The following is a 14,566-nucleotide window of genomic DNA, read 5'->3' as shown; positions in this document are numbered from 1 at the left end:
TACATCCACTCTGTTCAGCCCTTCAGCTTGCTCTGAAACCTGCTCTAAGATTTGCATTTAAGATATTGATGCAGGACAGAAGAGAAGCAGCTCCACAAAAGGTGAAACATTTGCAGCATAATTGCTCTTGACTGCAGCAAGTTCATCCCTTAGAACAAGAACTTTTGACACTGAAGTTAAAGTAGGTTTAAGCCGCTCAGACATAATGAAATCTTGCTACCTGCAGTCAGGAGTGGATTAAGATTATACTGGGTTTAGATCCACCATGGTTTACTCCACCCACTCTGCATCACCAACAAAAAAATATCTGGACATCTGGTAGTGAGAGTCACCATGCCTCCTAAGCCCACTTCTCTTAGTCTACACTGTGGGCTTTGGGAGATGGAGCATCATGGATCTAAGGTGTATCTTCTTATCTGGAAAAAAAACCTGAGGAGTACTTGTGGCACCTTAGAGACTAACAAATTTATTTGGGCATAAGCTTTCGTGGGCACGCATCTGATAAAGTGGGTTTTAGCCCACGAAAGCTTATGCCCAAATAAATTCTTTAGTCTCTGAGGTGCCACAAGTACTCCTTGGGTTTTTTTGCTGATGTAGACTAACACGGCTACCACTCTGAAACCTTCTTATCTGGGTCTTGAAGCAACAAGGTGTGGCCAGCTTTTGCCAACCAGCTGGGTGCCTTATCTGCTACTCACTGGCTTCCTACTCACCACAGGGGGTGTAGTCTGGTGACATGACCAGGGTGTTGGAAGTCAGATGGGCCAGTGTTTGTTTACCTGCTGCACCCATGGGTTCGGCCGATCGCAGCGGTTCGCTGCTCCAGGCCAATGGGAGCTGCTGGAAGTGGTGCAGGCTGAGGGACGTTCTGGCTGCCGCTTTCAGGAGCTCCCATTGGCCTGGAGCAGTGAACCGCAGCCACTGGGAGCCGCGATCGGCCGAACCTGCGGACGCAGCAGGTAAACAAATCGGCCTGGCCTGCCAAGGGGTTTCCCCGCACTAGTGGCGGAATAAGTTTGGGAACCACTGTTCTAATCAATACTTTGCTAATAATTCATTGTGTGTGTGGGGCAAGTTGCTTAACTTACATTTCCCCATCTGTACAATGAGGTGACAATATTTTCCTACCTCACAGAGGTGTTGTGAAACTTCATTAGAGCAGAAGGTTGTTGATATAAAAAAGCCTGAGGGTTTGCCACTAGAACTACAATGGGTTGAAAAATGGCTATTTTGAATGACAAATTGATTTGAAATAAAAATTTTCCTACCTGACCAAATTGAATTGAAATTAAATATTTTTTAAATTAAGCTCCTTTCTCCTCCTGTTGGGGTGAAAAAAAAGGAGAGGGAAGGGGTAAACTCCCTCAAATAACAAAAAATTGTTTAGATTACATTAGAATCAACCCCCTTTTTTTTTGGATCGATTCAAAATGAAAAATTTCATTTCAAGTCAATCATTTTGCCAAAACGTCAGAAGATCTGAGGGAAAACTTTTTAACAAAAAAAGGACCAGTCCAAATTCTAACAAAACTAATTATAGTGTATAAGGGACTCGCACACTGTAGCTCTTCAAAATGTGAAATAGTTTCTCTAATACTTACTCAAAATTTTGTTATTACTGACTTCTTACTACTGCTTTAATCTTACTCTATTTCCCTTTGACACTGATGGGCATGTTAGACTGAGGATAACGGAAAATGTCTGCTCTCTCCCACTAAGGTGTTAAAATAAATGTCTTTGCCAAGTATATAGTTTATAAAAATGAACTTTAATTTTATTTTTTAATAGAGGAGTCAGCCTGTTACATGGAGCTGGGCATATAATTCAGAATGAATAATTATTGTGACAATTTCTCCCCTTTGTCTATTCACAAATTGTCCTCTTCAAGTTTTTGTTACCTTAACTTCAGACTGAACTCCAGTCTAACATATCTTTTGCCCAGGAATAAATTAGTGTGTATTTCTCCTTCCTTAGTTAGTGTGAGTTTCAGGATTTTTTTTAAAATGTAGGTGTGACACTCGCTGACCAGGTTATGCTCGAGTGTATTCAGGTCAAGTCACTTGTGTATTAGATCAAAGTGATTGTAAATGTATAAGTATTTTGGGTGTTTAAACTTCATAGAACTAATGGGATGTTACTTGTATTATGCTTGCTTATCTGTTCCTGTACAATGCAATACAGTAGACTCTCTGAGTTACGAACACCTCAGGAATGGAGGTTGTTTGTAACTCTGAACAAAATGTTATGGTTGTTCTTTCAAAAGTTTACAACTGAACATTGACTTAATACAGCTTTGAAACTTTACTATGCAGAAGAAAAATGCTGCTTTTAGCCATCATAATTTAAATGAAACAAGCACAGAAACAGTTACCGTCAAATCTTCTTTTTAGACTTTCCCTTTTTTTAGTAGTTTATGTTTAACACAGTACTGTACGATATTTGCTTTTTTTTGGGTCTCTGCTGCTGCCTAATTGTGTTCTTCCAGTTCCAAACAAGGTGTGTGGTTGACTGGTGAGTTCGTAACTATGGTGTTTGTAACTGAGGTACTACTGTAGCAAACATTTACATTTTGTATACTCCTGTAACTAAATTACCCCTCAAAGAAGTCTTGTGAAATGCTAATGAAGGACTTAAGAACTTTAACAGAAAATGCTAATTTAAAGCAAGTGATCATTGTGTGTGATGATCGAGGTCAAGGACTCTGCCTGCATTCCTCACTATCTGTCATCAAAGAAAAAGCCCCGTGAGTACAGACACTGTCTCTGAGGTCTTTGAAGCCAACTGACAATCAGCTAGAATACGATGACCAAAGGAGATATGGACATATTTGGAACAGCTGACTTTTACAAGTCCGTAGTTTGGTGGGAATGGTAAGCCACTAAGCGGCTGAATGTTGAATGAAATTAATTTCAACTGGGTGAGCATGTGAGGACCCTGAAATAGACAGTTTTAGAAATAAATGCCAATCAAGGTCCAGAAACTCCAGGGGCAAAAAAGGAGGTCTCAATCACAAAGAATAAGGAATTGAATCAACTGATTGTGTACAATATTATTGTACTATGAAAGAGTATCAAGTACGGTATCATAAAAACTGGTGACACACTGGTCATGAATGACATTGCATGCTGTGTGTACAGATGGCATTTAAGGAGTTATGTATGTGTGCTGGATATATGTACCTAAAAGAAGTTTTGGGGGCAGACAAACTGATAAACAAACCTTCCTTAGACAAAGGAATGTGGCTTGACCTGTCTGGCTCAAGCTTTGTAAGCCAAAGATCACTAAAGTACATGTACATATAAAGTGGTAAAGCAACCAAGCTAACAAGTTGGGGAGGAAACAGCTAGATGAGCCCCTCGGAGGGCTTCCTGGCTCTTGAAGGAAAGATAATGGATTTTGTAAAATTTAAGGGGAACAAAGGGCATTCTAGTTATCCATCACTCAGGGGACAAAAGGCACAGCACTCTGATTCTGTGGATATTGAATTCTCTTGACTGGAGGGCTGGAGATGCTGGTAACTTGATGTAAGTGGGAAACCATGTTAGACAAAGACACAGCTTGCTCGAATTAAATTTTAGGTACTAAAAAGGGTGATTTGTTTTTGTTTTGTTTGTAAAGGTTTTCTGTTTCTGTTATCTCTGCTTAGTTCACTTAAACTCCGTTCTTTATTAATAAACTTATTCGTAGTTTTACTGTTAAGCCATCTCAGTGCTGTTCTATTGAAGTAAAGAGTTAGTCCTCAGTTAAACCAACAGGCTGGTGTGAGCACTGTCTCTTTGGAGGCAGATAACTTAATAATTTCTGTGAGTGTCCAGTCAGAGAGATGTGTCTCTGGAGCTTGGGAACTGGGGTTCACTGTTTGTTATCTGTGACACAAGGTTAAGACTGCCAGTCTCAAGGAGTTTGCTGGTGAGGTGGACAGAGGGGTGGCAGGAAGCTGACACACAGTTTAAGCTCCAGCAAAGCTCTCCTTTGCAGAGGCAGAGGGATAGCACAGTTGCTTATAGTTCTGTGTGACCTGAGAAGAGCATCATACATGGGTTCATATTATTTATGTTCAGTAATCGATTTACTATTATTAGTAATTAGTGATATTCGGTAATAGTTTTGAATGTTACTTGAATAGTCGTTGGATTTTGTTAGTAGCTCCATAAATTATACAATTAGAAACGGGAGCGACCCCTTTGAAAATACAATGGGGATGTGTTGGAGTGGGCTCCTGGGAGTAGTGTGTGTGGTGCTGTGTTGAGAGATCAGTATGTAGCTGGGCCCTGGGAGCACTCTTCCTGCAGGAGGCTCCCAAGGAAAGCTAGAATTCAGAGAACATGTAAAGTTCTTCTTTGAAACCTGACCCGTGTCACTGAAGGTGTGGCACTTGCAAACGTCAGCTCTGCCTCTGGGTCAGACTGCACAGGTCATTGCACGGGAGAGAAGGTGCAGCACCCAAGGAGCTTTGCCTCTCACAGAGCAGTCACTGCACTTGGAGTACAGGGAATGGTCATTCCATGCACTGCCAGGGCACACAGCACCCACCTGGGACTGGGGAAGGATGGGGAGCAGAGCCAGCATAGCACAGTGGCTGTGCGTCACCCGCCACCAGGTAGTAGCAGCAGGTGCACTCCTCCCGCACACCAGAGTTCATGGAGAAATTCTCCAGACAAAATTCGTGCCAGAGCTCCACATTACTCTCAGTGCAGGGCCGTGCCTAACTGGCACAGTTAAGGTAGGCGAGTCAGTATCAGTAGGCACATTTGATAGGTAGGGAAACTGAGGCAGAGAGTTTGCTTTACCAAATTCCAAAGAGGGAATTGTTGTTAGAACGGGGATTAAAAATCAGAATTAAGGGGCAGGAGCTCCTGTATTTGGACAACTAGACCATACCATTCTCTACTACACCAGTGACTGGGACTGTCCTGTCACTGGAAACTATGTTTGATTACCAAGGTTGTGGCTTAAGTCACTCATTTTTCAGGGCTATTGCTTCCTAGGATCATGTCAAACCTCGCTGTGCGGTCTATGCACAAGTATGTTATGTATAAGAGATGCTGGCCAGTTATCTCATATTCGAAGATTTTATAAGCCTACTTAGTTTCACTCATTTTTGGCCTCCATTTAAAACAGTGAAACTGTCTAAGAGCAAATTCCATTCAGCTCTAGAACAGTTGGGGGGGGGTGAGGGGGTGAGAAAACCTGGATTTGTGCTGGAAATGGCCCACCTTGATTATCATGCACATTGTAGGGAGAGTGGTCACTTTGGATGAGCTATTACCAGCAGGAGAGTGAGTTTGTGTGTGTATGGGGGTGGGGGTGGGGTGAGAAAACCTGGATTTGTGCTGGAAATGGCCCACCTTGATTTTCATACACATTGTGAGGAGAGTGGTCACTTTGGATAAGCTATTACCAGCAGGAGAGTGAGTTTGTGTGTGTGGTTTTTTGAAAAAAAAAAGGGGGGGGGTGAGAAAACCTGGATTTGTGCTGGAAATGGCCCAACTTGATTATCGTACAGATTGTAAGGAGAGTGATCACTTTAGATAAGCTATTACCAGCAGGAGAGTGGGGTGGGAGGAGGTATTTTTTCATGGTCTCTGTGTATATAATGTCTTCTGCAGTTTCCACAGTATGCATCCGATGAAGTGAGCTGTAGCTCACGAAAGCTTATGCTCAAATAAATTGGTTAGTCTCTAAGGTGCCACAAGTACTCCTTTTCTTTTTGCGAATACAGACTAACATGGCTGTTACTCTGAATCCCCAACTTGTTCCCGAAAGAAAAACCTCAGCCACTATGCACCGTGATCCCTGAACTCTGCACCCAGTATGTCCTAATATCACTAGCACAGCTCTGCTGTATTTTGTGACTGCTGGGGAAGTGTATTCGCTTCCTGTTTAAAATTTGGTAGAACACATGGCGAACGCTTAGTCTAAATAAACACTGTCCTAAACAGAGCTTGCAAAACAAGTAAATCCAGGATGTTAAAAACCTCAAAGAATCCTAGCTGCAGTCATGGCTTTAGCCCTCTCTACAAAGCACATCTTTAGCCCCGTGTTACGATGTTTCTATATTTGCAGCTTCTGAGGAAAATCCCCATCAATTCAGATTGCCATGAGTGAAAGGCCAAATTCTAGTACAGGCATGTGCCAGAAAACCTGTGTGGAAAACTGCTGCAAAACACTAGGTTTCATACCAGTCCTGGCTCCCCTGCGCAGTGGCAGGGCCTCTGCCACATGGCCTCAGGCATTAGTCACAGCACAGCACAACCGAAAAGGGAGGTCAGTGGGCTTGGTTTGCATATTTATGTATATGTAATGACAGGTTTCAGAGTAACAGCCGTGTTAGTCTGTATTCGCAAGAAGAAAAGGAGGACTTGTGGCACCTTAGAGACTAACCAATTTATTTGAGCATGAGCTTTCGTGAGCTACAGCTCACTTCATCGGATGCATACTGTACTCCTTTTCTTCTTATGTATATGTACTTTCTCCTCTCCTCCTTTAAAAAATAACCCCACTTTAAATCAGTGCAATTAATATTATAAGCAAGGAGTTCCACAAGCGTGTTCCCTTTATCCTGTTAAATCCCCATTTACCAGGTTACATGGGGCTGCAGTCAGTAGGGGCACATGTCTAGGGAATATGTTGATCTGTTTTCAAGTGTTTGCCATGGATAAAAACCCTTGGCAAAAACTTGCATTAAATGCATTTGCTGGAAACATTCATGTTTGTGCCTGAAAAATATCACCAAGTGTATCACTCCTTGTTTTGTGTAGTTCCCACAATGTCCTAGGGACTGTACAAGTATAAAGGAAGCCCCGGAGGAGCTTGATAGCACACAATGTAATTTGTACGTGGATGCAAGGGTCAAAAGCCTTGTAACAGAGGTCTGGGGTGTGTTCTCCCTCGAGGAGTTTTCTGGAATGGACCTGAATGCACCAAAGGGCAGGTCTTTTTAAAGCCTGCCCACCCCCAAATGCTCTTGATGTATTATTGAGCCCCAGTTACAAATCATTTCCTTCAGCGATGGTTTAGTAGTATCAATAAAAGGGGCTGAACTCCACCAGAGATGGGGAAATGACCTCACACTTCCCTTCAAGAGTTCCCACATACTCTAATCTCCGAATCAGGCTATTTAAATTTCAGAGATCAGCACCAGACCACAGCACTCTCCACGAAATTAGGTCAGAGTGAGAATTGACTGGTGCCAGGGCATTAATGACACAAATCAGTTCTTTGTTAAGTCTTAGTTGTAACAGGGGCCAAGTTCCCACAGCCATTCTTCAATTGTCATAGAATCATAGAATATCAGGGTTGGCAGAGTCCTCAGGAGGTCATCTAGTCCAATCCCCTGCTCAAAGCAGGACCAACACCAACTAAATCATCCCAGCCAGGGTTTTGTCAAGCTGGGCCTTAAAAACCTCTGGTAAATTACTGGTAAAGTCAGTGGTGGTTCGGCCCTAAGCCCTCATTTGGGAACTGGTTGCAGAAGCCATGCAAACCATGCTGTTATAAAGCAGAGGTGCCAATTGTTACACCCTGCCCTGCTGGTACACTAGTTCATAAATCGAATGAATGTGCCTTAACCAAACATCTTTTGCTCTTCCCCAGTGTGGGAAGAGTGCTCCACAAGCCTCTCAAATCACCAACAGCAGAGAACAGTCTGGAATGGACCAAGGCTGCAGCAGTGGCAGGATCAGCAGGTCACCGGTGGCAAGCCCCCTCCCCCACTAACCCCTCCCTTTTTTGGAGCCTGTCTCTACTAGAATTTTGATCTCTCAGCTAGCTTTAGAGCTCCCCCTAGGGATCTATCTGAGGATTTTATACTGAGCACCTTCTAGGTCAGTGCTTCTCAAGCTATCTGATGTGGGGACCGGCATTTTTTTTTCCAATGTGCGCGCAGACCGGCAGCCGATGGCTCGTGGACTGGCACTGGTCCACGGACCACCACTTTGAGTAACACAGTTCGAGGGCACATCGATATCAATAGCTAGGACTCATAGATGTTAAGACCAGAGGGGACCATCATGATCATCATCTTTGACTGCCTGCACATTGCAGGCCACAGAACCTCACCCACCCACTCCTATAATAGAGCCCTAACCTCTGGCTGAGTAACTGAAGTCCTCAAACCTTGATTTAAAGACTTCAGGTTACAGGGAATCCACCATTTAATCATTTGTGGACTTCATGGAATCTCTGGCACTTCTCCCTTCTTGGGGTAAACGCGCCACTTGGGGTAGAATTTTTGTTTCTGATTTTTAGGTTATATTAATTTTTTGGGGTGGGGCTGGTTTATTTTTTGTTTTTGTTGGATGTCAGTGTTGTGAGTGTCATTCTTTTGGTGGAAAGGCTATTCTGAATAGAAAGGGTTTGCAGCATTTCCTAAAGACAGTCAGACTCTGGAGTCACCTGCCCTCCTCTGGAAGATTTATACATAGCTGGGTCCTCTCAGCTGAGAAGATCTTGTTCCCAGCTCTCATGCAGTTTGGCTGGGTGTTTTGATTTGTGTTGTTCTAGAAGAGTGTTACATGGGTTGAAATTCAGTCTTGTAAGTGGCTGGGCTTGATCCATTAATTTGGCTATTAGAACTAAAGTCTTAAACGGGCACCAGAAGCTGAATGGGAACTAGTGGCCAGACTTGAGGATGGGTCATATGTACCCCTGGTAGCCCAAACTCTGCAGGTGACAACCAGGTTCTATACTAGCTGGAGCCAGTGCACTGAAGGTCCACCCCTCAGCCTGACAGTTGCTCCCTACCTCCAAGTTCCATGGACTCTGGAGCCTACTCAGCTGAGCATGCTCACTGTAGCATAAGCTACCCAAGTGTATTGCAGGTCCTTTCCCCTCCAGCTCAATGGTTACACCGTGCATCTCTCAGCCTGTGGTGACTCCCTGCTAGCCAAAGGGCTAGGGCTAGTAATGCCAGAAATTAAAGAAGCTTCCCTTTTCAAATTAAAAGCAAAATAAAAGGGATGAGACTAGTGGGTGCCTCATGGATATGTTGTTAAGCAGCAGGATTCTTGTGGGGGAGGGGTGGGGGGAGAAAGGAGGAAGATTGAAGAAACTGATACCCCCAACGTGGTTCTCACACTTCCCCTGAAGATAGCAGGTTCAGGTCTTGTATACACTACAAATGCTTCGCTAGAATAGCTATATTGGCAGAGCCCCCTAGGATAGACACAGCTTATGACAACGGAAGCTGTTTTTCTGTCAGTATAGTAACACTTCCTTCTGTCAGCATAGTTGCATCTACGCTGGGGGGTTTGCCAACATAGCTGTGTTGGCTGCAGGTATGATGCTGGTAAATCAACTGCCTGCTCCAGCCAAGGCTGTAGGCATTAGCTAAGAAGTGACAAGCTCACAGATGGAAACCAAATTAGCTCACCCGTATGTTTTATTCAAAATAGGTATTAGTGTTATAAGAATGTATTTAGTGTTTAGACTCTATGAAATGCTTGTAAGTGGCTGCATGCATTAATCAGAGTTGTAATGTCTGCATTCTACTCTATAAGAAAATATGTAAGTTTTGCTTTATAACACCGAAAATGTTTGCTCTGAACTGGAGAACCCAGGTATAGGAATTGCTGCCTCTTCCCTTTAAGGAGGCCCTTCAAGATTAAACGGGCCATTAAGCAACCTTGTGAAACAAAAGATTGGTGAATGGCCCTATCACCCCTTGGAAATGCTATGTGTAGGGGAGCAAGGCTCATAGATGAAGACCAAATGGAAAAGATAAGACAGGGTCACAAGAGAATTTTTCATCTCTATGCTGTTTGAACTCTCAGAGAGCCAGAGACACTAAACTAAGGCAGAGATCTCCAGGGGTTACCCGTGGGTCCGTCCTGTAAGACATTTTGAATCGACAGATTACAACATCTCTGTCATCTTTAGAAACCTTAGTTGGTAAATCATTTTTGTGTATTTGCCTGCTTACTTTAGTCTGGAAATAACACTCTCTTTTTCCTAGTTAATAAACCCTTAGATAGTTTATTAGATGATTGCCTATAGACATTGTCTTTGGTATGAGATCTAAGAAGCAAACTGAACTGGGATAAGTGACTCGTCTCTTGGGACTGGGAATAACCTGATTTTGATTTTTGATGTAAGTGACCATTTATCACTAAGTCCAGCTTACCTGGGTAGCAAGATAGACTGGAGAGCCCAAGGGGACTGTGACTTCATGGTAAGACTGTTACAGTGATCCAGGAGTTCACATTTGTTACTGTGTTTGTGAAAGTTCATTATAGAACATACCACCAGTTTGAGGTGTCTGCCTGCTTTCTGACAGTCTGCCCCAAGGTTGGCACTCGTGGTAATGAGCCATTCCAGACAGTGTGACAGCAGGTGCATTTTTTTCCACACTCATGACTGACACAACTATGCCACAAAACTTTGTAGCATAGACCTGGCCTGGCACTGCTTCCACTGCTCCACTAACAGCCCTACATAAAAATTAGCCTCTTAAATGCGGGTCTTTTTCTTCATTTGCTTTCAATCAGTCAGCCTGCAGACTTCTGTTCTAGCTCCCTGTAGGCCTGTGGGGTTCCTAGTGTTTTACAGCACAGAGAACATGATCAGTGATACTGGTTTTGCAGCATTAGTGTTTTTTAGTAGTGTTCTCAAACCAAATTCTTAGGTTGTCAAACTACTGGCAAATAATTCATCTAGGTTTTTAAATTTGCAATTGCTGCTGAATCCTTTGACCTCTTTTAGGTTGCTCATCTCTCTGGCATACAGATTCATTTTTCTCCTTCATCATTCATTTATTCCCCTTTGCCTTTTCTCTTTCTCATATTTTCAGTTCCATTCAGCTGTGTATTCTAAAGCACTGGGTTATATTTAGTATATATTCTACGTCTGGTATAAGAAATCTCATTATGCTTATGGGATATTATTATCCTACTTGAACTCACTTGTGTATTACTTGTCTCAGGCAAGTGTAATGCCTAATATCGCTGTGTGAGGTTATTTCTTTTAGAGTTTAGTTCATTAGACATGCTGCTCTCTCATTTGAAATCCTTATTGAATAAAGCAGCAGTAGTATTTTACTTATGCCCATCAGCCCTCATAGTAACATACATAGACACAGACAGTTAAACAATAAGAACGATGTAGAACAGTGGCTTCAATATACATTCATTTATTCCCTATGGTTTCTAGAATCAGAATTTCAAGCCTCATAGGAGGGTGAAACTAATCTATCTTGCCCAGATTTGGAGCCTTCTAGGGCCTGAAATGATGGTGGTCTCATCTGTACCTGAGACCTGCTTTCTTCACTTGCTGGCTAGGTGAGTGAATATTGCCATCACTCTGATGATACTAATTGGCAAGAAGACTTGATTCGTAAACAGCATCATTTCCATTCCATGGAGCGTGTGCAGGGCTGTCAGAATCCAGAATCCACATTGGAGGGAGAAGATGGAATCAGAATGGTCCAGGGGATAAGAACTGGGTTGGGATGCTCATTACCTTCTCCCCTATCCCTGGGAAATTAGTTGGAATAATTAATACAGCCCTAGACTGTATCAGTTTATTTGTGGATCTCAAAAGAGGGTCTGGGGCTGCCATGGCTGCTGGGGGAAGGTTCCAACAATGCAGCTTCAATGAGGCCTTGCTGGCAGGGAGGCCACCAAGGGCCAGAGCCAAAGTGTGTTTGGGGGGCGGGGAGGGAGGAGGGGAAGGTATTGGTGGTCTTTACCATGAGGCAAAGATTTCCTCATAGAAACATCCTGGTGTTGATGCTTTTCATATAGGAAGCAACAACCTGGACCACTGACTGGTTCCACATCGCTTTTGCATTGCTTCTCCTTACTTTCATGAAGAATCTGTTTTTCTACCACATTTAATCTGATGGACTATTTTGAGCCTATTGGCTGGATCTGCTTAGCCAGATTGCTGAGGGAATATTTGCTCTTCTGACATTCATTATCGAATCAGGCTCTCCTATCTCTTAATCCCTTGAAAGGGAGGAATGAAGCAGAAAAAAAACAGTATTATCTTGGCAGACTTCGTTTGCTTTCATTTTGTACATAAACTGGCACTCATGTATTTGATCATGTTTCTGTTGTAATTGATTTAAATATACCAAAACCGGACAAAATTAGAAGAAAAAAATTTCAAACAAAACATATTCAGGTATTTCAGCTAAACCCCTTGAAGGGCAAAAAGTGTCCAGGAAACAAACAAAAGCTCTAGATCAACTCAATGTGAGCTGGCTTCCTGAGGGGATTTCATTGGTTGGAAAGGTTCACTTTAAGGACCAATACAAGGGGTTAACTCAACTCTCTGGTTGATTCCTGTTTCCAAACAGAGAATTCTCTTGTTCTGAAAGAATTATTTATAAAATAAAAATGTTGACAAGCCCTTCACAGCTGACTAGCTGGGATTCATGTCTGTTGGGATTATACTGGTAGAGATGAGCTTGTGTTATTTTGGTTATTTAAAACTCACTGAAGTGGTTCATTGTAAGATGCTGAAGAGGCTGTTTTTCATTTTGCTAATAGGAAATAGAGGAAAAAAGGCTTTCTGTTTAGAAGCAGCTCTTTTCAGTGAAGCAGAATGTTAGTTTCTACTAATGCTCCATTCTCAAGTGGCAAATTAATTTTTCTATCCTAGGCATTTTTGGGATTTGTGAAAACATAGGGGTAGCATTTCAAAAGGGCATGTGTGTGCACCCAACCTGTGCACGTGCAAGCTGTGATGCTTGTGCGCTCCGATGACTATACAAATCAGGATTGTGTGTATGCTAGCGACTCAGTGAAAGCTGCTGTCCATAGCAGATACATGCAGATTAACTTTAAAAAAGAAAAGAAACGCACGAAGGCATCAGTCTAACAAAGCATATAGGCAGGGTGTGAGTAGCCTATTGGCTTCAGTTGGCTTAAATTTATGCATTGGGTTAAGTGCTTTGCTGGACTAAGGCCTGAAGTAGCTATTATGGAAAAGTCTAAGTTTCATAGAATCATAGAATATCAGGGTTGGAAGGGACCTCAGGAGGTCACCTAGTCCAACCCCCTGCTCAAAGCAGGACCAATCCCCAACTAAATCATCCCAGCCATTGTTTTGTTATGCAGAACAATGTGAATGTTTACTCATAACAGCTTCTCCTATGTTTCTAGATGTTGCATTTCTCAGTGAATGTTGTCACAGGAACCTGATAACTTTTAGTGAAGTTTCTTTTTGAACTGGGCTCTCTTTCACATCCAGGATCCATTCCTGATACTTCTAAAACCAATCTAAACATGCGCTGCAGTTTAATGTGGAATCCCAGTTATTGCTACTGGAAATCAAATAAGGATTTAGTAACATAGCAGAATTCCATACCACATCCTCTCTAGCATATTGACCTTAATATTGAGTACGCAGTCACTACATTGTGACTAGGTATTTTATGTCTCATTTTCCAAGCAATGTTTTATTAGATTAAGTCAAATAGGAAGAATAGCTCCATATTTATCATGGTAGTGAATCACATGTTCAGTCAAGCACTGCATTAAATTAAGTAGTTTAAATGTTCAGAGTATGAATTGAATTATAACATAGAGGCCTCTCTCACATCCCTGTTTAAATTTTCATGTAGAATTACTAGACATTAGTTCCCTGTATCCCTTATGGCTAAATACAGTACATTTCATCATGCTATGTATCAGTATTCCACTGGTACAAAGCATATTTTAAAATTTGGAAACAAGAAGAATTTAATAATGCAGTGGACAGCAATAGGTTATAGACCCTTGTACCACTACTAGAGATTTCTGGTAGCCCAACTCTGTAAAGCTAATATAATCTAATTTGGTGCTCTCAGTCAGTCCCAGTGGATAGGTGTCCACCCCACAAAACACTGATGTTTCTTTGTTGACAATCTCAGCATGAAGAGCAAGGACTGAATGGCCATGAAGACTGAACTACTTTTCACCCTAAAAAGCAGTTATCCTTCCAAAGTAAGTCTTAAGGAATATTGGCATGCTGGTGTGGAAGATCTTTTCCTACTGTACTAGTCTATGGTTAAGCAGAGAACATCAGCCTAGGGCTCTTAATGTATCCCATTTAATGAAACATGGACACAGCCACAATAAATAAAATGGGGAAGAAAATCCAGAGGATGCTCCAGTGGGGGTGGGGGTGGGGGGAGGTGTATTTGAGAACAGAACATTTGCAAAGAGAGTTTGAGTCACTTCCAGCTCTTGGGGAGAAGGAGGAAAAGCAACTTAACACCTGCCTACTAATATTGCATCTAATCATCTCCAAGCCTAACTGGAATTGTTCTCTTCCAAGGAATACAAAGAGCATGGGGATGCTTACACAGTACTTGTGAAGGTTGAAGGCAGTAGCCCTAGATACTGAACTCATGACTGAGCTACAATACCCACTCTCATATGTATAATAACCCACTATATGTCACTAAATGTTCAGCTTTCCTCTATGTGCCACTAGGTGCTCGTCTCTCCTTGTGCTGTGAGGTACTTGTCGACCCTGCCCACCTTGTGCCCCACAGTGCACAATTCCATCCTCCTTTGGGCCACTCAGGGCATAATGACAGGTTTCAGAGTAACAGCCGTGTTAGTCTGTATTCGCAAAA

The sequence above is a fragment of the Natator depressus genome, chromosome 9, assembly GCF_965152275.1.
Source record: "Natator depressus isolate rNatDep1 chromosome 9, rNatDep2.hap1, whole genome shotgun sequence".
Lineage (NCBI taxonomy): Eukaryota > Metazoa > Chordata > Testudines > Cheloniidae > Natator > Natator depressus.
The sequence above is the reverse complement of the archived record's forward strand: the minus strand, read 5'-3'. Positions refer to the sequence as shown.